The sequence below is a fragment of the Homarus americanus genome, unplaced genomic scaffold (assembly GCF_018991925.1).
Source record: "Homarus americanus isolate GMGI-L3 unplaced genomic scaffold, GMGI_Hamer_2.0 scaffold31037, whole genome shotgun sequence".
Taxonomy (NCBI): domain Eukaryota; kingdom Metazoa; phylum Arthropoda; class Malacostraca; order Decapoda; family Nephropidae; genus Homarus; species Homarus americanus.
In genome coordinates this window covers 19,801,143-19,824,528 of record NW_024722227.1, presented here as the reverse complement: position 1 = coordinate 19,824,528, position 23,386 = coordinate 19,801,143, and the positions used below count along the sequence as shown (strand labels likewise).

General features: G+C 39.3%; 1 protein-coding gene across 2 annotated transcripts in view; it reads left to right on the top strand.

The window, feature by feature from the left end:
* The window catches only part of LOC121862407 (long-chain-fatty-acid--CoA ligase 4-like), a 251,770-nt gene that overhangs the window by 42,520 nt on the left and 185,864 nt on the right, over positions 1 to 23,386 (top strand). Inside the window, exon 1 of one of the 2 annotated variants that reach the window (XM_042360673.1) lies at positions 10,709 to 10,814. The exons of the other annotated variant lie outside the window; for it this stretch is intronic. The gene's annotated coding sequence lies outside the window, so the exon portion shown is untranslated. Of the gene's footprint in view, positions 1 to 10,708; positions 10,815 to 23,386 lie in introns of those variants that run through there. 2 annotated transcript variants of the gene reach the window in all.

The following is a 23,386-nucleotide window of genomic DNA, read 5'->3' as shown; positions in this document are numbered from 1 at the left end:
AAATGGTATCTTGCTCTTCCACTCATCCAGGACTACCAAGCACGTTTAAATCCTGAGGTGGCTATTAAAAAACCTAGATAAATAACAGAATGGTCAAAAAGATAAGATAGTGGATTACCCTAGAAAATATCACGGCAGTGGATAACCAGAAAACCCGAACAAATCAAGTTATACCTAGGAAATTTACACTTTTATAATATTGTTCTTTCTGATAAGATCCTAGATATGATAAGAGACTTGGAAGAGAAGGGGGCGATGATGCATTAATAGATCCGATTACAACCCTTAGATACTTTGAAACAGAAGGGCGTGATACGCATTAATATAAAGATCCGGATTAACAACCTTGAGATATTTGAAACAGGAAGGGCGATACGCATTAATATAAAGATCCGGATTAACAAACTCCTGAGATATTTAAACAGGCTACGATATATATTTAATATAAAAAGATCCAGATTAACAACCCTGAGATATTTGAAACAGAAGGGCGATACGTGTATTTTATATAAAGATCCGGATTAACAACCCTGGAGATACTTGAAACAGGGAAGGCGATACGCATTTATATAAAGATCCGATTAACAACCCTGATACTTGAAAGAGGGAAGGATACGGCATTTATATAAAGATCCGATTAAATCCTTCCTTGAGTAAACAGGAAGGGCGATACGGCATTAATATAAAGATCCGGATTAACAACCTTAGATATTTCTGAAACAGAAGGGCGATACGGCATTAATAAAGATCCGGATTAACAACCCTAGATATTTCTGAACAGGAAGGGCGATACCATTAATATAAAGATCCGGATTAACAACCTTGAGTTACTTGATTATTGACCCAATAAGATAATGAGAAGAACACACTGAGGCTTTATAATTTGGTGGGGTCCTGGTAGGGTTTTAAGTCCTAAGATATCACTTCACCCTAAACTAGTGACTATGAATAACAGCTGATTTGGAGTGAGGGTAACAGCACAAAACAGATCCGGATTTTCCTTACACTAGATAAGACTTACTACACGACTGCCACGCAGTAATAACAGGTAAGCCTTAGACACTTGGAACCTAATATCCACGCCTATCACCTTACTGCACGAGCAATACCAATATATGCACACACACATATGAAGCTGAAACTTTAAACCACCGTAGCTACCAGGAACAAGTGACTGAGTGAATAATTATCATAACAATAACGGGGGAGAAAAGAGGCATTAAGGTCGGTCTTGTCACGTCGCCATTTGTTACGAAGTTGGGGATTTAGAATATAGTTAAAAGTCTACCCAGATCCCAACAGGCAACAACAAAAACCAAAGACAATCGGACTATAAAAGGTAGACAAAATATAGCTTGTTGTGTATAATAAAGTGCCATGAATTCTTGCAATTAAATAAATATCTAGCTTTCTATAATTTGCATCTTTAACCATACTTTAACCTAAACATTAACAGTATATACATATTTATACAAAATACAACATTCTAAAGCATGTGGGACGGGGAGGCAATATAAGATTACAAATACTTAGTAAGGAGCTGAGATGGCTGACAGCAAGGCCGAGGGCTGTGTAGTTGGTGGTTGTCACTGTGCCGAGGTTTCCAGGATAGGTGAGATCCTGTGGTCACTCTTACAGAGTGAATCTGAACTCTCTAACTGGAGCTGACGAAGACTTTGAGGTGACGAACAACCAGGATATGGGAGAAGGGAAACCCCTGAGGTAACTAAGAGTAGTCATATCAAGTTTCATTCCTAGATGGTGTTGCTCTGTAAAAGGTAGGTAGATTTGTACAATAGATGGCGGGTTCGAAAAGGTAGTAGATCATGACAATTGGTGGCGTGGTTCGTAACAACCACATACTACAGAGTACAGACCCAGTGCACGTACTATAGAGTAACTATCCCAGTACACTGCATACTGTAGTGTAAATATCCCAGTACACTGCATACTATAATGCAATATCCCAGTGTACCACATATTATAGAAGCACCTATTACTTTACCATTTAACTTAAAATCACCGAGGGAATTGATTCATGCTTGAGGCCTGGTTCGCGGGTTATATTAATGATGTGTTTAAAATTAGTGGGCAAGGTATGTAAACTGTGTGCTGGGGTGTTCTATCAATTACAGTATGTATTATTTTAATTTAGGTGACAGTAGATGAAAATAATAATAATATAAATATAATTATACTTGTCTATCACCTTATTCTTGTAAAGTACAGGTGCCCCTCGACTTACGACGGGGACCCAAATCTATAATGTAAGTCCCATAGATAAAAAAAAAAAAAAAATCTACAATGAAATACACAGTACAGTAAAAGTAATAAATAATGAGGAATGGATACAGTGTGACTGAGCACTTACCTTAATATAGTCAGCTGAATGCACACACGGGCCCCTATAACTTTATTTACAGGATACATGGAGACTATATTAATTGGATGAAGCAGAGGAGGAGACAGGCCAGTGGCCATCAATGTCAGCTTTTCAGACAGAAGCTTTATGTATTGTGGAAACTTGTTGGTTGAAGGTGGCTGGATCATCTTGAGGGAGTGAAGAGGCAGCACTGGTGGGTGTGAGGAGACAGCACTGGGGACTTCTTAAAATAGATATCCAATTTAGACTGCACAGTTTGTTTTTTCTTTATTATAAATTTCTGCAGCAAGGCAAGCGCATCTTGGATCATTCTGTCAACTTGGCATAACGCCTAATTTTGATCCATGCCATCAAACATTTATTCCCTTTATTAATTGTAGCAATGCCTCTGCTGATTAAGTTTCTACCGGAAAACCTTTTTTGGGGGTGCAGGTGTTTCTTCTACATTTTTGTCTTCTTCTTCCCCTGCAATTTTCTTTGCATCTAGTTCCTACAAGCATCCCTCGCAGCATTTTGGAGCTCTTCTGCTACACTTTCAACCAAATTGTTCAACATCTTCGCTATCAATTTCTTTAACTCTAAAGCCGTTTACCTAACTCCACTATCTTGTTGTTAATATCCTAAATAACTTCATTTTCACAAACTTTGAAACTGTTCACATATCTTTTCAGGATTTTCTTCCATATTCCAGTCATATAATGTTTTGTAACCTGATCCCATGCTGCACTAATGTTCTTTATACATGACAAAACGTTGTACTCCTTCCAGCAATAGCACCTTGATCCATGGGTTGGATGATAGAGGTAGTGTTAGGTGGAATGTAGACTACCTTAACATCAGGGTGCATGTCGTCCGGGTGTGGTGGGTGTCCCGAAGCATTATCCAAAATCAGTAAAATTTCAATGAACTGCTTGTTGCAGACAATACCTTTTAATAAAATAAATTACGTCATGAACCAATCCTCAAAACAGTGCTAAGGTCATCCAGCTTTCCTCTTATTACTGCTGTATAAAACATTGCAGTGTGTGCTTCCTGACATGCTTAAATGCCTGGGGTTCTCTGAATGATAGATCAGCGAAGGGTTTTAGCTTGAAACCAGCAACATTCTCAACAGAAGTGTAATTCTGTCCTTGAATGCCTTGAATCCTGGCATTGTTTTCGCCTCTTTTGTGATGTATGTCCGCTCCAGTCTCATCCACATTGAATATTTGCTAGCAACACCCTTCCATTCACTTCCCTATCTAACTCCTCCTTAAAAGCTTCGCAGCACCAACATCGGGCACTAGCTGCCTCTACGCCACCTTAACATTGTGTGACTGTAGCGTTTTTTTAAATCTACCAAACACACTCCATGACTTCTGTAAAGGTTTGATAACATTCATCTCCCTGCCCGTTCTCTTCAGCTTTGGAACAGGCTTTCTTGCTTTAGCCTGTATGGTTAGAAGGCTTATGGGTACACGCTCTGTACCTGGATTCTATCCACATATCACCAATTTTTTCCATGATCGCGGATCAGGAATCTTTGTATTTTCTTGAAATTATAGTTCCCTCGGTTGCGTTGTTCCTTCACATCGTTTAATAATGCCTTGTCCTTCTGTGAATTGTGATAAGGGCCAAGTGTGAGAAACCTAGGTTACGTGAGGATGTTGCTGGCCTTTCCATTCTCATGCTGAGTTATCTTCATTTTCATCTCAAAAGTACTGTTCGTTTCCTTCCTTGAGCACTACCAGCACTCTTTACTTTTACGCTTTCCAGCTCATTATAAAAGTCAATTATATACGATAATAACGAAAAGCTCGATCGCTACATAGATAGAGACAGCCAAACACCACCAAGCGCTTGCGAGTGCACCCACGCCAAGTACCTAAGCTCCGCTTGCCGCCTGTTTCTGGACAGAAACGTTGCATGGAAAATGCGCTATTTGAAAATATTTTTGGTCATGACTGCTTAGTCAGAGTGTCCCGACGGTCGTAAGGTCAGAGCAGGTAATTAAACCGACGGACGTAAGTCCAAGCAGTCGTAAGTAGGGGAGCACCTGTATATAGTTACACACACACACACACTTTTTTACTTTTGCTGTCACTCGGATGGTACTGTATGATGATCATCCAGCTATGAGACAATGATATGCGCTATTAAGGATGTCACCTTCGTTGGTGAGTTCTTAGGTGACTAATTGCGGGAGGGGCGGCAGCTGCATGTTTTCGGCGTTGGCGCTTGTCTGCCTTGGTTTGCTGTCGGGCTAACTAGAAAGTATTGACATCTTCTCGTGTGGTGCTCCTCCAAGTGTTACGATGTGCAATAATCGTCTCCCAGGTGAGGGGGTCGATCTGGCACTTTTTCAGGTTTATTAAGACTATCCTTATACCTTTTCAGTTGCCTGCCAGCGTTACATTTACTATTCTTTAGGTGACTGTAAAGTAGCTGCTTAGGCAGTCTACTGTCATCCCATCACGGGTAACATGGCCAGTCCAATGCAGTTCTTCATGGATAATGGTAGCCTCAATGCTCCCACAGCTGGTATCAGCGAGAATACTGGCATTTGTTCTTTTGTCTTCCCAACGAACTTGGAGGATGGAACGTAGACTACGTTGGTGAAAGTTTTCAAGTACCTTGAGGTGCTGAAGACATGAGTAGGAGTCTGGTAAAGGCTTGAGATGCACATCTGATCTGATGTTGAATCTCTTCGTCAACGTATAATGGTGTGGACAGGTGGGAGCCAAGATACTTAGAGTGGGTAGTACCGTTAAGCTGGATGGTTGGTGGAGGTGTGGCTGAACCAGGGGCAGGCTGAAAGAGAATCTTGAGTCTCATACTTACACTTCAAGGCCGAAGTGTGCATACGCACATGCGTAGGTGTTCTGGATCTGTAGGTCGCATTCAGTGTGAGGTCATCTGCATACTGAAGTTCAAAAATGGAAGTTGCCAACACCTTTGTTCCTGCCTTGAGTCATCTTATGTTGAAAAGTCCCTTCATCCAGTACTGGATGTCCACACTGCTCTCTAAATTGGCACAGCACGAGTAATGAAAGCAGCCAAGAAAATGGAAGAGATTTGGTGCCAGTACACATTCTTGTTTTACCCCAGTTTGAATGGGGAAGAACTCACACTGGGTGTCATTGTGCAGGACACTGCCGTTCATGCCTTTTGGGTGCCTCACAGTGGCGATGAATTTTGGTGGGCAACAAATGGCTGAGGGTCCATCAGAGGACTTCCCTGTTGACTGAGTCAAAGGCTTTGGTTAGGTCGATGAAGGCCATGTACAGGTCTACGGCTGTTCTCTGCACTTTTCCTGTATCTGGCGGGCAGCAACGCTCATGCCAGTGGTTTTGCCATGTGATGGTCTAAAGCCACATTGAGATTCTGGGAGGAAGTTTTCCGTTTCAGGAAAAGGTCTGTTTAAGAGGACTCAGGCGATAATCTTACCAGCCATATTGACAATGGAGGCTTCTTTAAAAGCTCGGCGATTTTCTCTTTTACACACACACACACAAAATAATAATAAAAATCGTGAATGCTTGGGATCCACGAGTTGATGCTACCAGAGCAACACCGCAAGGAGAGGGAGGATTGACAATGCTTGACTAGCAGTTAGAAATAATAATAGATAGATAGATATGAATATTTTTCAGTAATATTATCATTCAAGTTTCAATATTGGTTCTGCATGTTTTTAAACAACTCATGTAGGCTATACAATGCACAGTCAAAAGAAAAATAAAAGGTTACACCCCATATTCACTCGCAGTGTTTCCCAAACTGGGGGCCATGGCGGGCTAGTGTAAGTAATTACTGTATATGTTTGGAGAAAATATGGAAACTCTGATTCAACTTTTATTTTTATTTTTTGCCTTTGTAGGGAGATTTTTTTTTTGTCATTGTGTGTAATCATAATACCCATACAGTACAGTTTTGATATTTACATAGTATGGTGCAGCAGCTAGTTTTTAATTTCCAAAGAATTCGCTCAAGTTGCATGATTCTAGTTCCTGTCAGCAGGGTGTGGCTGGACTGTCACTGATCTCACATGTTCTGTACATGTCCGTGTGTCATCGCTTTACAGACCAAATGTTCTCAGTCTGGCTCAAGATATCATTAGGAAAATATGTGAGTGGACTGTATGTGTAGGTTTTATTGTGTGATTACATAGGCATTTTATGTATGTTTACATACAGTATGTATGGACTTCATGCATGTTTGTGTGTTTGCCATTCCAATTATTGTCTCATTTTTTATTTTTTATAATTTTTAGTCTTTATCATTCGTCTGTTTCTGTCTGACATACTGTTTCTTTAAAGACTAGTCAACATTGAGGGAGAGAGAGAGAGAAATTAAAATTTTTTAGTAAAACCAAAATTCACCGATTGTCTTATATTTCAGTTTTTTATTATTATAATTTTTAGTCTTATCATTAGGTCTGTTTCTGTCTGTTTGGCATTGTTTTTTGTGTTTTAATTTTACTTAAACTGCGATGATAAACGGTGTTGCTAAGCTAGCGGAAATACAATGATGAATACATGCTCACAGTTTATCAATCTCGCTGATGGAATCGAGAAACCTCAGCGTGTGTGTTGTGTTCAAGATGCTGAGAAAGATTCACGAGGCCTAGTGAGCTGAAGCATCATCTGGTGGCAATCCACCCCCAGTCTCTTGGAGGGATTACCCCGATTCTTCAAAGCGCCATGAACGGGTTTGGGGAAAACAGAGACTGGATAGTGGTGCCTTCCAACAACAGAACTTTAGTGTAATTGAGGCATCATATCAGATTTCCATTGAAACAAAGAAAAGTACGATTGGTGAAACTATGGTAATAATGTGCTAAGATGGTCAAGCGGGTTCTTGGAGAGAGCAAGTGAGCGTAAGGAATTCAGCAGAGTTCCTTGTCAGGCGACACGTTGAAGCAATTAGTGAAATGTCAGATGATATCATGGAACAAAGTGATACAGGAAATTAAATGCGTCTCAACTGGTATGTTTTGCAACCACAGCTGGATGAGTCAACGAGGCGTGAGTTCAACACATTACTTTTGCAAGCCTACTCAAGTGTTTTCGGTAGAGTATGTATTCATGCGTGACATAAAGGTTGCAGACTCATACTGTTCTGTACACGGCAAACTACCACAACAGCTTTTAGAATGATGGAAAAAGTTGACTTCTTCCTTCATCGCAGGATCTAGAAAAGTGTTGTGGAGTCTGTACTGATGGGCTCCATGACTCACTGGGTTAATCGGGGTTCCAAGCATGTCCAGGAAGTAACTCGAATACTTAAAGGGGTTCATTGTATGATCCATCGGGTTTGCAATGGTGTCAGAAGCCTCCCTGGTGCCTTGCAGATCCTGGGCAGTGGTCAAATCGTCTACTTTGTGAAAGCAGAAGATTTGAACTCGCCTTTTCCAGAACCTCCTGTAGAGGCACATGGATTCAGAGCATGAAACCCTCTCTTTTACTCCAATGTCGATGGCTTTCCACGGGTAATGTTGTGAATCAGTGTTCAGACCGGGAGAACTTATTGCTCCTGGAAATGAAAGGAAGGATGATCTACAAAGTCGCTTCATGAGTGTTGTGGAAGCTTGGCGTCTTCTAGCGTACCTAACCGAACATATTTGAGCAGCTAAACAGGCTGAATCTCAAGCTGGCAAGGGAAAAAAGTATGTTTCACCATGGATTGTATTCATGCATTTCTTGACAAATTCCCAGAACTGGCAAAAGGAAGAATCGAGTGCAGGAAATGTTGCCATGTTTGAATCTCTCGCGACTGTGTAGCCAGTTGAGAGATCTGCTGGGCCATCTCAAAAACTTAAATAATTCGAAGCATTTGAAATCCTTTGAAAGTGAGCTCAAAGGTACTTCCCCCACCAAGAATTCCGGGGAGGAAGAAAGGGAATTGAAATTGAAAGAATCCTTTCTTTGGCACTCTTGATATTGCTGCCTATACCAATCATTCAGGGGTGAATACTTTGATATTAAGTGATTACGCTATAGACCTCTATGAAGAAAAAAATCTCTGACTGTATTCTGGTGCTCAATGTATCAGTCATATCCAAAAGTTAATTGAATGCTTTTGGTCCTCTTGCCATTTTCTACTACTTATTTATGAGAATCTGGTTTCTCCACCTTCTTCAAATAAAGAATAAAGCGAGAAACGGTTATGCAGGACTGACCCAGACATAAGATGTGCTTTATCAGTGACTCAACCTCCAGATCAGTCGACTGACTTACAGGAGGCAATGTCAACCATCCCATTGAACTGTAACAAAATATGCATTCTGTTTTTATGAATGTAAACATTAAAAATTAAAGAAAGAACCAAAACAGTTTATTTTCATCTGTTATTTGTGGAGGGGCTTGGGACAGAACTGAAGGGGGGCCACGAGGATGTTGAGAGATCCTCATGGGGGGAATGGAGTGAAAAAGTTTGAGAAATACTTGCGGGGCCTAGCGTTATGTTCCGAAGCCCATGGCGAAGAATTTGGAGTAAGCGACAGCGAAATTTCGAGGTTCGAGTCTTAATGGGGAACTTTACCCAAATTCTTCGTCTTGGGTTTCAGAACAAAGACACTGTAAGTGTGACGCCACTTTTTTCTTTTGACTGTACGTTGTATAGACTACATGTGTTGTTTATATAAATGCTGAACCAATTTTAAAATTTATATGATAATATTACTGAAAAATCTCTCTCTCTCTCTCTCTCTCTCTCTCTCTCTCTCTCTCTCTCTCTCTCTCTCTCTCTCTCTCTCTCTCTCTCTCTCTCTCTCTCTCTCTCTCTCTCTCTCTCTCTCTCTCTCTCTCTCTCTCTCTCTCTCTCTCTCTCTCTCTCTCTCTCTCTCTCTCTCTCTCTCTCTCTCTCTCTCCTCTCTCTCTCTCTCTCTCTCTCTCTCTCTCTCTCTCTCTCTCTCTCTCTCTCTCTCTCTCTCTCTCTCTCTCTCTCTCTCTCTCTCTCTCTCTCTCTCTCTCTCTCTCTCTCTCTCTCTCTCTCTCTCTCTCTCTCTCTCTCTCTCTCTCTCTCTCTCTCTCTCTCTCTCTCTCTCTCTCCTCTCTCTCTCTCTCTCTCTCTCTCTCTCTCTCTCTCTCTCTCTCTCTCTCTCTCTCTCTCTCTCTCTCTCTCTCTCTCTCTCTCTCTCTCTCTCTCTCTCTCTCTCTCTCTCTCTCTCCTCTCTCCTCTCTCTCTCTCTCTCTCTCTCTCTCTCTCTCTCTCTCTCTCTCTCTCTCTCTCTCTCTCTCTCTCTCTCTCTCTCTCTCTCTCTCTCTCTCTCTCTCTCTCTCTCTCTCTCTCTCTCTCTCTCTCTCTCTCTCTCTCTCTCTCTCTCTCTCTCTCTCTCTCTCTCTCTCTCTCTCTCTCTCTCTCTCTTTTTTTAAGCTTCCACTATGTTTATGAGTGAGGGTTAACGTGCAGGTGTACTAACTCTATCACTAAGCGTCTCCTTCCCTCCTTGGTGTTATCTGTGAAGCACAAGGCTGTTTCTTAATACGGAGAAGTCACCAGTTATTTAACTCTGGACACGTCTAATCGTCGAGTCTTGGCCTTTATCAGGTGGGGATATCTCGATATACCCAGTATATGAGGGTGTGGGCAAGACCCAGACAAAGTCCATCCACTCACCGGGCGGCGGGTGAGGAGGGTTAACCCTCAATTAGATGCTAAAGATCGAAATCCTTAAAATGTCACCGTATTACATATAATGGGTAGTGATTCCCCTGAAAAATCAAACAAAGTCAACCCCGGACATTAGGAGCTTACCATATAGAGAGAGATTAAGAAAACTGAATTTGCATTCTCTTGAAAGGCGTAGAGTGAAGGGCGATATGAGTCAAGTGTACAAGTCGGGATTAGATAAAGGTGATAAACGTACCTGAGGCACTTCAGTTATCAAATCAGGAGCGAACATGTAGAAATGGTTCGAAATTACTTGAATTTATATTTAGGTGGGGATTAAATTTCGTTAAGGTGGGTATTAGGTAAACATTGATTCGGAAGTCGGGTTGTGGAATACGTAGTGGAGCAAGTTACCAAACACCATCTTTAACTGGAACTCTATTGGAAAGTTTTTAATGCAAGTTAGATAGATAATAGTGATAAGGCTGCTTAATATGGGACAGTATGGAGTTTCTTTCATTCTCATATTTAATCTAAACTATTTTCCCTCCTTATTGGTAATGATAGAACACAACTTGATACAGTAAAGTTCACACCGTTTAGGTCCATCAGCCGTAGGTCAGGGGGAGCAGTTATAAGATGTGTTCTCACAGGTTCAGTAAACAGAGGGAAAAAAAGTAGGAACCTTTGAGACCTAAGGTATAGATTAGGGAGTGTTATCGTGAGGGAGATAGAGGGTTAGGCAGTGTGTGGTCTGTAACTGTCGGGCAGAATTCACGGTAGTTCTACTGTGCTACTCTTCCACTCACACCTCCTCCAAGAAAACTGTCCTGCTTCTGTAAGTACATGGCTGTCTGATTGGTCTCCCACACAGTTGCTCCTTGTTTCCCTAAGACACGCGGCTCACAAGCTGACACACTGGCTCTTTGCTCTACATTTTAAAATGGGGGAATCATAATAGGAGTTAAAAGATGATACGACGCTGATTATTTTACACACACACACACTGCTTATTGCTTTTATACAGGTAACTTTCACCATGATTCTGTTGCGAGAAGAGTACAGTATATTGAGGAACAGGTATACTGTACACTACCATCGCTAGCCATACCGTCGTGATAACAACGGGTGTAGGCGCCCGTAAGAGTTAAAGAGTTGCTTACTGTAAACATTACTCTTCACTGATCATGTAAGACAGTATATCTAATTGTTTGACTTAAGCTAGAACAATAAATTAACACCCATCCAAGGTTACGGTCAAAATTACACTTAAGACTATACTGTACATTCAAATAACATAACTTACACAAAGATTGTAGTATAAAAATTCAAGATCACATGAAGATTAGACACTCCCAGCTTATTTCATCTGAAGATTAAACACCTTGACTCTACCTTGGGGGGGGGGGGTTAGGTTAGATTAGCATTAATGTGGTTAATCATCAGGTGAAATAGGCTGGGAATGTCTAATTCTCAGGAGATCAAGACTCATTAAAACTTACATAGGTAATGTAGAGCCTTTGTGTAATATTGCTGGTATTTATCGGTCGTTTTAGCCGAAGTGGATCAGGTGAAGATTGGGCAAGCCTTAGCATATTTCACCTGAAGATTACTACCCAAACGTTAACCTAACCCAACCCATTATAACTTCTAACCTAGCCTATTACATATATAACTCAACTTAACCTAATCTATTACAGTCCACCTAACCTAACGTCTGATAAATCTATTATTGTTTTCAACTGTTTTCGAATCAGTGGATGGCGGACAAAATTGTGCTGGGGCTTACCTCGACTTCAGCAAAGCCTTCAACAGGCTCCCCATGAAAGACTAATACGTAAAGTGGAGGGCCATAGAATTGGAGGAGATATTCTAAAATGGATTAGGGCGTAGTTACAGGACAGGAAACAGGGAGTCGGCATTAATGGCACTAAATCCGATTGGACTAACGTCACTAGTGGAGTACCCCAAGGCTCAGTACTTGGACCATTACTATTTATTTATTTATTTATATATATATATGTACGTACGTACGTACGTACGTACATACATACATACATACATACATACATACATACATACATACATACATACATAGACAGCAACATAAGTAAATTGGCTAACGACACTAAAATAGGGCCTGTAATCAAATCTGACGAGGACTCTGCGAAACTACAGGAAGATCTAAGCAAATTTTTCGCATGGTCTGAAAAATGGCAGATGTAATTTAATATGGACAAATGTGAAGTACTTAGCCTAGGAGATGAAAATAGAAACCAGATATCAGATGAACAACGTTGATATAGAGAAATCAGACTGAGAAAGATTTGGGGGTAATGATCAGTAGGAATCAAAGCAAGACAACAGTGCGTATTTGCTCGAAACAAGGCTAATAAAGTACTTCGATTCACACACAAAGGGTGTTAGTTACAAGACTATATAGCCAGGTTATCCTAAAACTATATCTTGCGCTTGTGAGACTTCACTTGGATTATGCAGTTCAGTTTTGGTCACCGTAGTCCATAGATTGGATATTGAATCCTAAGCATACAGAAGATGATGACAAGACAATTCCGGACATTAGGAATCTTGAGTTCAGAGACAGGTTAAAGCATCTTACGGTAATTTGCATTCCCTCGAGAGACGTAGTGTGAGGGGTGATATGATCTAGGTGTATAAAATTAATGGAAGTCAGGAAAACATACTCAGCAATGGTTTTAAATTAGTAGAAGTTTAGATTTAGGCACGAAATAGGTAAACATTGGTTTGGAAATAGAGTAGTGGATGAGTGGAACAAGTTTCTAAACATCATCATTTACTCGAATACGCTGGGAAGCTTCAAACATAGAGAGGATGGATATATGAGCAATAGGGGTTGGGTTTAAACGGGACTGCCCAGTTTGGGCCAATAGGCCCGCTGCAGTTTCCGTCATTCTTATGTTCTTATGTTAACCTAACCTTAGGAACCCAACTTAACCTAACCTATTATAACTCAGCAACCTAACCTATTATAACTCAACTTAACCTAACCTATTATAACTCAAATCAACCTAACCTGTTAAACCCAACACAACCTAACCTATTGTACCAGTTTAACCAAGCCTAAGCCTGTTGTAACCCTAGCTTAGCCTAACCTAACCTGTTGGAAACCCAACCCAACCTAACCTATTGTGACAGCAACCTATCCTACCTATTGTGACGGCTTGCCCAACCTAACCTTATAACCCAGCAACCTAACCTGTGTAACACCTAACCCTAACCTAACCTGTTATAACCCACCAACCCAACCTAACCTGCTTGTGGCCAAGCAACCCAACACCCTATTATAACCCAACTAACCTAACCTGATTATAACCAAACCCAACCTAACCTAACCTGTTGTAACAACAGCCTAGCCACAACCTATTGTGACCCAACAACCTAACCTGGCCCATTGTGGCAACAACCTAGCCCAACCATTTGTGACCCAACCCAACAACCTAACCTATTATAGCAACCTAACCCAACCTGTTTATAGCTAATAACCTAACCCTATTGCAACAGCCTAGCCCTCGCAACCTGTTGTAACCCAACAACATAACCTGTTATAACCCAACCTAACCCTGTATAGCCTAACCTAACCCTAACCTCTGTTATAACCCAATAACCTAACCTATTGTAACCCAACAACCTAGCCAAACTTAACCTATTGTAACCCAACCAACATAACCTATTATAACCCAACTTAACCTAACCTATTATAACCCAACCTAACCTAACCTGTTATAACCCAACTTAACCTAACCTATTGTAACCCAACTTAACCTAACTTACTGTAACCCAGCCTAACCTAACCTATTATAACCCAACCAAACCTAACCTATTGTAACCCAACTTAACCTATCCTATAACAACCCAACTTAACCTAATCTATTACAACTTTACTGGATAATCTTAGATCACATAAGCTCCTCACTCGACATCTCATAGGAGAACACAAATTTTTTTCTCTTAATCTCTATACTCAACCCAACTTAACCTTTTCTGAATGTTTTCTAGGGAATTAATGTCCCTTCTATAGTGCGTTGATTAAAATTGACCCTCATAATTCGAGTGTGGTCTCATTTACGCTAGATAGTAGTTGTGAAATAACACTAGTATTTACCTAACTCTTTATAACAAACACTTGATCACATTAAAGCGAGGCACAGCATTGTGTTGTACATTGTGACTGTCTCCTGCGTGTGACACCAATGATAGCTGTTCTTGTTTCCTTAATTGGTTATTTAGCTTATTACTCACCTATCCTAACCTAACAGAACATAAGTGTATTCCTAACCGAACTTATTCCTACTCAACACCTATTATAACCATATTTACCCTATGCCTTACCTAACCAAATCTATCTCGCCCCTAATTTAACCCATCCTAACCCTAACCTAACCCATCCCAAACCTAACCTAACTCAACCCATCTTTAACCTAACCCATCCTACCCTTAACCCAACCCATACCCTTAACCCAACCCATAATACCCTTAACCCAACCCATAATACCCTTAACCCAACCCATAATACCCTTAACCCAACCCATAATACCCTTAACCCAACCCATATACCCAGCAACCCATAATACCCTTAACCCAACCCATAATACCATCCCAACCCATAATACCCATAGCTTGTACAATACCCTTACCAACCCATAACCCTTACCAAACCCATACCCACCCTTAACCCAACCCCTCCCAGCCAAGCCTAACTATCACACCCCTAACAATCTGTCCACACCACTAACCCACCAATTGACCCATAACCCAACCCCTACAACCCACCCACCCCTATAGCCACCCCACCCCTAACTCAACCCACCCCACCCCTAACTCAACCCACCCACCCCTAACTCCAACCCCACCCCACCCCTAACTCAACCCACCCCACCCCTAACTCAGCCCACCCACCCCTAACTCAGCCCACCCCCACCCCTAACTCACCCACCCACCTAACCCAACCCAGCCCACCCCAAACCCACCCACCCCAAACCCACCCCACCCAAACCCAATCTGACCCACAACCCAATCTGACCCACCCCTACCCAACATCTTCATGGGTGAGTACAGACTAAGGAGTAGTTACTGACAAGGCATATATACGGTAAGGAGAGTGAGATCGTCCTTAGGGACAGCAGGTGTCTACCATAGTCAGATCATAAGGACAGGTGAAAGAGCATGAAATGGTTTTTTTTTTTTTTACACACACACACACACACACACACACACACACACACACACACACACACACACACACACGGGTATTAGCCCACAGGCACAGGTAATGACCCACATCAGGTCCTGGGAAAATATAATAATAATAATAATAATAATAATAATAATAATATATAATATCGTACTTGTATTATTATTAACAATTAATGTAAATTAATACAAATAAAATAATTAAACAAATACAAATAATAACCATAAAAAATACAAAATTTTAGAAATAAATCAAGAGAAATTATATACATTAAATATGTTGTGTTGTCCAAGTAAAAAACAATTGAGAACCTGCAATTGTGTGTAAATGAGGCAGAAAGTCAGATTAGCAACCTGGGACTTGGTCACAATTTTCGTGATGCCATATAGCAGCAGGGTCTACCATTAAACAACACATTATGCTTCATTTGTTAAATATCTCACCGAGGTTCATTTGTTAAATATCTCGGTGTGGCCAACAGAATGTCAGCCAAGGTTTCCTCGTCTATACCAAAGGCTATAGACCTTGGTCAATATTAAAGGTGTTTATTGTAAGGCGTTTCGAATGCTGCGGAATAGCTAACGTGTTAGCTATTCTTGTCTATTACGAATCTGCTGACCTTTATGACCACACTTTGAGAGGAAAAGCTAACACCTCGATCAGGCGTTGGCGTTTAACGGGCAGAGGTGCCGGATAGCTAACAACCAATCAGTTTCTTCCACTGAAAATACACGGGTCATGTCCGCTTATGGAGAATATTTTGATTGATATTGAAGAGTTGGGGGCATGTAAGGCAATAAAAACTGTGATATAATAATAAACATAATTCTATATACGGTAGTAGGATAGGACCTAAAACGCACATGTAGCATGAAAGAATTGAAAAGGATTATGCCTAGTTGAACACAACTTTTGCTCCACACATTTTATGGGGCTGTCCGATTTATTAGCCATTGAGAATTAGGTAACAATCACATGTCAAGATGCAATCATTCTGTCAAATTCCAGAATAGATATGCTAGATCCTCACCATTTCAATACGTCATCAGCAAGCCACACATCCTCAACATTGGCTGTTCCGAAAGCTGGGAATGCTATACAGATGCTGGCTACATCACTCCCTGAGCAGTTGCTTCATATAGGGATCCATACGCCCTAACTCAATTACTGCTCTCATATCCCAGGTGGCTCTCTTATGTCCAACCGAAATAGATAGGGTGACCCAAAGGCATTCGCCTTATTAACCTCCTTTAAAGCTGACAAATCTTTCTTCTTCGCTGCAATGTTAAGCTTCATACTTCCTCTCCTCTACCGGTACTTAACGACAATGTTAGATGGATTTGCGCGCCCAGTACCGCCGCAAGGCTGTGTACAAATAATAATGCCTTTGCCTGTGGGCCCATCAATTTCACTGTGATGTCTGTCACATTATAATAACCTGAGAACATCCTTTCCTCACACAGCCAAATTGTTGAATGCTCTGCCTTCCGTGCTGTCACCTCATACAATGTTTTAAAAAAGCTGGTTTTCCAGCATCTTTGGTGTAGATTAATATAACCTTTTCTATTTTTAATTTCTTTTTATTCTATGCCCCTCAGGCTTTTGATAACATGAACCTGTGCCTAGGTGGGCTATTTCATAAAAAAAAAAAAAAAAAAAAAAAAATATATATATATACAGTTGTACCCCACCTCAACTCAAATTGAACCCAGAGGTCCAGCGTTATGAAATCACAAGAATGAACAACAGGAAACATAGGATTAATTCCAATAGAAACCCTGCCCAACCCCAAACTCCACTTTTTTGAAGGCACATACCTATGTTAGTAAAATAACATCTTAATTTATGTGATGTGCTGCATAACAATAATTAATACTAAGAGAAATAGAGAAATACAGCTAAGCTAATGTCCATTCAAATACGACCCAATCTCTCACACTAACTAATAATTTCTCTGCAGAAATTTTGGGAAAACCACTAAATTTAATAAAAAATACCCTCAAACTAGTTAGATAATACACTGACATTGCTGACATTCCTGTAAAGAACCAGAATATCTTGAATATAAATGTCATATGTTTGCACAAAAGATAACATAGTTACCTAGAAAAAATTTATCTAAAATTTGTATATTTAATGCAAAATATATGATGTTTATATTCAAATAATCACCAAATTATATTCCAGCAATGTAAATTATATTCTGACCTGGCAATTAAGAATTTTATGAGCCAAAAACAAATATCTTCCAGTTAATAAAAAAATATCTTCACCACACTATCTGTCAATCAAAGTTCCCACCTTGCTCTCCAACCAAGTCATTCCCCCCACCCCACCAATCCTCCCATCGAAGCCTACCTGGAAAAACACCACTAGTGAAGGAGTTACAAATGTGTTAAGAACGGCATAATATGGGCTGCTTTCTAATGATGCCTGGCTATAGAAGACCTGCTGCAATAATTTCAACATTTTTGATGACCAGTAATTCATCTGCTGCAGGGATAAACAGCTCATTTTATTATTCTGCCAGCAGATAGGCTTAAACCTCATGGTGACGATGCTCTCCCAAAGATTTTATGCCAACCTGTTGGTGATTACTCAGACAGACACAAAGTGATCAACTAAGTACCCACACAATGGAACAACCCTACATCATGTAAAGAAAAGGCATAAAGAAGTACAGTAGTACAGTACAAGCAAGTACAGTACAGTACAGTACAGTACACAAAAGGATAAAGTGGGAGGATACAGATATACTACTGTATATGATAAAAGGATAAGATGAACTTAAAAATAATGAATGGTTGCACCAGTACTTAAAGTGCACATATGAATAAAATGAAAAATGTAAAATATAAGCCCAGCATAACCTACAGAAATAGAATACGTTCAGCTACTCTTTTTCCCAACAATCTATCGACGGGATAGTGAACAGGCTGAAAATATATCCATCCAACACTATGATCACTTTCTTCCTTATCCACATAAGTATCGTCCACGTGGACTTATGGTCTGTAAACATTATGTTGTCTCTGTTTGTCTTAGGTTAGGATACAGACCTATCTGGCAAGTATCTGAGGCAGTGGATGACCCACACTTCTCTTCCTGTAAACTCTGTAACTACCCCAACGCTAACACCCCCCAACAATATTGCCTTGACTGTTCTACTGTCAGGGACTTCTTACCACAGGAAGAGTCACTAACCACTATATGTCACCACCTTTCTTATTCGTAATAATTTAGATTTAATTCTTGTATGCTACTCATGCTTTGGTGGGTGCTAACTCCCATTGTCCTTAAATCATATCAATATTGTTTTCATATACAGGCACACCATAAATACTGTACATCGCTTCCCCTCTTGATCTATTTTTTTATTTTTTTATTTATTTATGGTTATCATTATTATTATTTTATTTATTATTATTATTATTATTATTATTATTATTATTATTAATATTAAATAATATTATAATATAATATTATTAATATAATATTAATATAAATATTATTATAATAATATTATCATTATCATTATCATTATCATTTTTACTTTTACCTTTTACCTTTTATTTTTATTATTTTTATTATTATTACATTTTAGCCTTCAGGTAATGCAAAGGTCAGTGACCTGTGCCCAGGTGGGCTAATCCCCGTAAAAAAAAAAATAATAATCCTGCAAGACATGAGTACCAATGCCGATTAGTGTCTGACTGCGCGGTATTGTGACTAGGCTTCTCTCCCCCTGGGGTGCAATAAATTAATTGAGTAATAAATAACAAGCCGAGGATGACAAAACAGAAGCTCACAAGCAGCAGATGCAGGTAGTGGGGTGTTAAGCTTCAGAGATAAGTCACATAATGTCGAGAAAGACCTCAGTAGCTCCATTCCATCCCCTGGGCATGCCAAGTAGCTATCAAGCTCATTTAGTTGAGGAGTGTGGATGATTGTTGCCTCCATAATGACTGAGTCTGACCAAGACTCACTGTGAACTGTCCCTTTAATTGGGGAATTGCTGTGGTGACATTACTTTTCGAATCTAATTGATGAGTGGCTGAATTTTTGCACCATGTTACATCTGGCAGGTGCTGGGGGGATGGTATTTAGTTAATTAAGCAGAATTTTAAATACTGTACACTCAGTCTCATACATATGTACAGATACAGGCTTTAAATCTAAGATGGAATTATGTAAAGCATTTTAGAATCACAGCCTCTCTAAAATTTGGGGGAGAAGAGAGGGACCTCGATGGGAGGGATAAGAGCAGGCTAATCGAGGTGGTTGGGCAAGGTGCTAATGACCATAAGAAAATCAAAAGGAAAGTTCGCTGTCATGGGCACTGCCACCTCTCCTCACCAGACCTCTAGGTATGTGTGACGAGTGGTGTCTCCCCACTCTGTATCACTAGCTCACTACACTATACCCTCCATCCACACAACTGTTTTACTGTGGTTAATAATTAATTAATTAAAATATATCATCAGTTTGCATGTACAGTCATGCCGTTAACGATCTAGATCGTTCTTGGAAAGCGTGAGGTTACCGAAATGAATATCCGATCATCACATAAACTTTTATTTATACTTATGTGTATGTGGAATATAATATCATTACATATACACCTTTACTGTTAAATCACTACTGTAATGTAGCGTTTATATTAAAATTATTCACTGTTTTACAAAAGTTCCAATAACGCCGAGCAGATGGGGGGGAGGCGGAGGAGGAAGGAGGGAGGTAATCGTTGACACTTAACAGGCCAGGTCTAACGTGTATATTTATCAGTTCTTAGGTGACTAAGCTTCTCTTATAAAAAAGCCAGTGAAATGACCCAGGTGAATATAATTAACATAGCTGGGATTCTGTAACATACTGATTAATTTGAATATAAACATGCTATATTTGCACTAGACAAAACAATTTTAGTACCATAATAAATTAGTACATGCACTCCAGCTTTGCACTAAAATCTATGTAAATCTACCCAAAAATACAGTTGAAAACTTTTTATAAAGTGTACAGTCAACCCTCACTTTTACGCAGTTAATGTAACCCGGAGGGTACAGCGGAAAGCGAAAGCATGAAGTGAATAACATAACATAGGATTAATTGAAATGGAGTCAGGCGATCCCCAAACTCCACTTTTGCGACACATAACTATGTTGTAGTAAACATCTTAAGTTTATGATGGTACATGCACACAATTAATACTTAAGAGAAATAGAGAAATACGATACGCCAAGTTAATGTCCATTCAAATAATGGACACGACTCCCTCCCCTCTTCTCACACTACACTGCTGGCTCTTCCCTCTGAGAAATTTTGGGGAAAACCAGGTATAGTAATAAATAATACCTCAAACTAAAGTTAGGATAATATAATTGACTTGCTGGATTCCTTGTAGACCACGAATATTTTGAATATAAATATCATATATTTTCACAAAGATAACATATTTACTCAGATTAAACTTACATCTAAAATTTGTATGTCTAATGCAAAAAATCTATGATGTTTATATTCAAATGATCATCAAATTGTAAGAATTCAGCAATGTAAAATTATATTCTGGCGAGTAATTTGTATGAATTCTATGAGCTAAAACAAATATCTTCAGTTAATAAAAAAAAATAGTCTCACGACACTATCTGTCAATCAAAGTACCCCACCTTGCCTCCCCCTCTTCTAACCACGTGGTCAGTCCCAACCCTCCCCCCACCCCCCCAATCCTACCTTCAGAAAAGAGTGGGTGAAAAAATAAATTTTAACATTTTGTATTAAATAATACCTCAGATTAAAGTTAGGATAATATAATTGACATTGCTGGATTCTGTAAGACCAGGAATATTTTGAATATAAACGTCATATATTTTGCACAAAGATAACATACTCAGAGTGAACATTTTATCTAAAAAATTTTATGTCTAATGCAAAATATATGATGTTTATATTCAAAATGATCATCAAATTGTAAGAATTCCAGCAATGTAAATTATATTCTGGCCAGGTAATTTGTATGAATTTTATGAGCAAAAATAAAAGTCTTCAGTTAATAAAAAAATATTCTTCACACGGTAACAGATGGTCGGTCGCTGGTCCCCCCCACCAACGTCCCTACTAAATAAATGTGTGAGAATACCAGACTGTTTACTTTTTAGTAATAAATAATAAATCAGACTAAAGTTAGGATAATATAATTGACATTGCTGGATTCCTTGTAAGACCAGGAATATTTTGAATATAAATATCATATATTTTGCACAAAAGATAACATATTTACTCAAGAATAAACATTATATCTAAAAATTTGTATATCTACTAAAATCATGATGTTTATATTCAAAATGATCATCAAATTGAAATTCAGCAATGTAAATTATATTCTGGCGGATAATTTGTATGAATTTTTATGAGCTAAATTAAAAATTATACTTCACCGTGTAAAGGGTACCCACCGTGTAAGGGGTACACCACATGAATGTAGGCATCTGGTTTCCAGCAGGGCACCCGCAAGTAGCGTGGAAGCGGAATGTGGGACCGCGTAAACTGAGGTTTGACTGTACTACAGTACTGTACACTAATGTACAACAATTTTTATCTCTTGAGCAAAATATATAATGTTTATATTCAAATTATTGGCTGTCTTGCAAGGATTCCAGCAATGCAAATTAAAAATCGCCTAACTTTAGTCTGAGATATATATAAGATAAAAACTGTAACCCAAAAATCCTGGCTGGAGGCGTAGCCAGCCACGCCACCCAGCGAGGGATGGAGGAGGGTGTGAGGGGTTGAAGTGATAAGTTTGAGGGAAGGTCTCTGTGTGTTTATTTAACAGTCCTACTAAGCTTCTCTCATTTAAATGCCAGTGATATGACCTAGGAGAATATAATTAACATAGCTGGGATTCTTGTAGATACTGATTTATTTGAATATAAACATGTTGTAATTCGCACTAGACATAAATAAATTTTAGTACACGTAATCAAATTAGTACATGTGCACTCCAGCTTTCACTAATAATGTCTTTCTTTTTCGTTTCTTTTAGTATGGTGTGTGCATGTAAATGTATGAAAATAAATGAAGAAATTTATGTAAATCTACCCACAAGTACAGTAGAAATTTTTTATATAAAATGTACTACAGTATTGTACCCTATTGTACTACATTTTTTATATCATGAGCAAAATATATGACGCTTATATTCAAATTAATCTCTGTCTTGCAAGGATTTCAGCAATGCAAATAATATTATCCTAACTTTAGTCTGAGATGTTATATAAAATAAACATAAGGAAATCACCAATCTTTTATCTTGGAACACGTGGGTGATGGGAAGACAGGGGGGACAGAATGTCTGGCGTTTGTTTGTTTATTTATTTGAGATAAGATTTGACAGTTGGCGCTGGCCTGCCTGCAGGCTGCGTGTTTATTTATCATTACTTAAGAGTGACTAAGCTTTTCTCATAATTTTCCACCAAACGACCTGGGTGAATATAACTTACATTGTGATTCTTGTAAGATAGTAATTTATTTGAATGGTTTTTTTTCAATTTAAATTTTAATTGTTTATTCCTTGATAGAGGAAGCGGATCCTAGTGCTGTCACTTCTTGGCACCCCTTACCATAACACCAGAAGCAACTGGCCAGTGTCACAAGTATATACAGTACAGTGGTCCTCGGTTAACGAAGCACAATCGTTCTAGAAGGTTGCTAACCGAAAACTCAAGGGTTAAAACCATTGTTTCAATGGGTTTTTGGTAATTGGTTCCAGCTCACCGAAAATTGCCTAAATTCAACAGGTAGAAAAGTACACTTACTTTGAGGTGTGTATGTAGAAGGCTCCTGGATGATAATGATGATGATGATGGGAATTAGAATGGGGGTGGAGGAGAAGGGAGAAGAGTAGGCATTGGGGTGGAAGACAAGTCACCCCATGATGCCATTTCACCCATAAAATTTTAGTTCTCTTGGTGTAATTCAAGATTATTTTCTTTAAATCAACACTGCATTGCATTATATATTGTCAATATGTAAAATAAATTTCAAATTGACCAATAATCTGCATGTAAACACAGAAAAAAAGCATTTAGTTGAAGAGAGTCTCAAGCAAGATGTTACCTCCACTGAAAAGACACAAAGACTGATGCCTGTATGCTGTGTTGGCAGGCTGGATGGCG